Source organism: Xiphophorus couchianus, chromosome 14 (genome assembly GCF_001444195.1).
Source record: "Xiphophorus couchianus chromosome 14, X_couchianus-1.0, whole genome shotgun sequence".
NCBI classification, from domain to species: Eukaryota; Metazoa; Chordata; class Actinopteri; order Cyprinodontiformes; family Poeciliidae; genus Xiphophorus; species Xiphophorus couchianus.
The window spans coordinates 5,658,123-5,660,873 of record NC_040241.1 but is presented as its reverse complement, the minus strand read 5'-3'; positions in this window follow the sequence as shown (position 1 = coordinate 5,660,873).

The window sequence follows — 2,751 nt, the reverse complement described above, 5'->3', positions numbered from 1 at the left end:
TCTGCTAAATCGCAAAACTTAGGTGAGGACTCAGCTCCTCGCAGTTTGCTGCAGTTGCATTAAAAAAGAAAAAAAAAACGTGTTTCTGTTTGTGCCTTGAAAGCGTTGTTTCTTGGTGTAAACTGTCTGCAAATAACAGGAGGATTTCTCAGTTTTGCTTTGTTCTGCTAAATTGCTGCTATGGGCAACAGCTTCAGTTCCCATATAGGCTAAAAAATGCTTCATGAATGTAAAGTGCATTGGCACAACATGGAGTTTGTAACTATTGTCAGCGCTAGGCTGCCCACTAGTGGTAGAAATTGAGAATGGCAGCCTGCAACCCTTCTGAGATGGCATAAATTGAAAAGAAAAAAAAAAATCACATTTTCTATATATACAAAATATGTATATCATTTAGAATTGAATAAATTATGAAACGGTAACAAACTAACTGTTCATACACATTTTCATGCCAACTAAAATCTCAGTCTCACAACTATTCTGGTATCCCCATGTTTCCATCTCCAACCCAGTACCAATTTTAATTTGTCATACTCTCCACAAATCCTTGCCTCAAAGCCTTAACCTCTAATCCAGCTTCTTCTTCTAGAGGAGACTATGATCCATGAACAATAATTATAGTCCATGTTTAAGATTCTCGCCCCTAATGTGATTGAGCTTTACACCATCAATAGGTTGTTCTCAAATGGAACTGGCTCTTACGTCGGACGTTTAAACAGATTTGTTTTGACCTTTATGTTTCATCTAAAGAAAAGGATGTGAACAGACGAACCAAATAATTCAATGGAAGCCAAGTAAATTTTATTGAAACTGTTAAAATATTTCAAAGAGAGTAATGCTACATAAATTTTCACAGCCTGGTTTCATCAACAGATGAGCGGGCCGAGACTTCGGTCTGTGAAAACAAAACGTGCTAGCTTAACACGCCTTGAGTTTTCACATAGTTGCATTGGTTGCCAAGGTAACCAACCACAACTTGGGCAACTCGGATGATACTGCCTATCCTATAAAATTATTGGAGGCTATTTGGTTTTACAAATAAATGAGAACCACCGTAGTTTAGATGACGGGTTTTTGTAAAACAAACTAATCAGCGACCAGCGCTAACCTCATCATCAGCCGGTGAGGAGATTTCAAGCTCTCCTCATAGTCACGCTTCACGCTGGTCTTATATTATTTTATCGTTATTTTAAGTATAATTTTTCTGGTTACACGATGCATCAAACCGTATCAAATGCTTTGTCCACTTACAGTTAATGCGCGCGGAGATCAGAAAAACTCGAGCAACAAACTTGAGCAGCCAGAACAGTTTCTGTGTCCCCTTATTAAAAACTCAGACAGAAATTGAAGAGCTACTAAGTTTACTTAGTAGTTTACTAATTTGTATTTGTGAACAAACAGAGGTCAAACTCAAAGATTAAACTCACAGCACCAGATTGTATCTATGGTAACAAAACAATCTAACTATTAAGATGGTTCTTTGAACTTTTACAAAGTAAACTTCCCAGCTCCTTAACATCTTAAAGTTAAATGTTAAATAATTTTAAATCTTTTAATTTATTTATACTGAAACCATTAAATCAAAGTTAACAACATTGATAATCTCAGTAAATAAATGTTACATTTATACATCTGTGGTCTGTGTTAAAATCTTAGCATTTATGGGGCCCTGAAGGCCTCATGGAGACGCTGACTTAATTTGTATTAAACAGATATTCATTTTAACTGTGTTTTTTGATTTGTTGTTTTTAAGACTAGTTGTGAGTTTTAATAGTGTTTCACTGGCGTTTTCCCATAGCATATAATTATCCAGTAATATTTTTACTTTTCCTGTCAACTTAACATCTTCTAATACAAAAACACGGTGAACTGCCTCGGTTCCCCGACCACCGGGCTTAGCAAGTTTTCTGGGGGAAACCCTGAGGTCCAATAAGTAATGTCAGATTGACCATTACTTGCTTTAGATCAGTCTTTCTCAAACTGTGGTCCCTGGACCACTGGTGGTCCGCGGGCACCCCGTGGTGGTCCACGGGGTATCGCATGTAAACGACCGTTTATTTGCTGTGACGTCAGCTCAAAGTACGACGCCACAGTTAGTTTTCCAAAGGATTGTGTTTAAAAATAATAGATAATTGGCTTACAACAATCTATGACGCTGCAGGTACGGAAAACCACAAATGCAACAAATTCAGTCATATAATCTATTGTTAATCTCTTCATGCTAAATAAATTTTAAAAAATTATTTCAATATTTAGTCACTATTTCGTCTATCATTTGAGTTATGCAGAACTGATCTGATCGTTTCCATAGCAACAATCAATCAATAATTCTAAAACCATTAAATCAAATGTAGCACCATTGATAATCTCAACAAACAAATGTTACTTTTTTATATCTGTGGTCTGTGTTAAAATATTAGCATTTATGGGGCCCTGGAGCCCTGGGGGACCTTATGGAGCTGCTGACTTAATTCAGATTAAACAGAAGTGCAAATAACTGACAATCATTTTAACTGTATTTTTTATTTATTTATTTTTTAATGTGTTGTTTTTAAGATTCTATAGTTGTGGGTTTAAATAGTGTTTCACTGGCGATATTTTCCCGCAACATCTAATTACCCAGTAATATTTTTACTTTTCCTGTCTACTTAACATCTTTTAATACAAAAACACGGTGGACCGGTGGTGGACCGCTTCGGCGCTCCGACCAAATTTTCTGGTGGAATCCCTGGAAGGGCATGTGTTCAACAA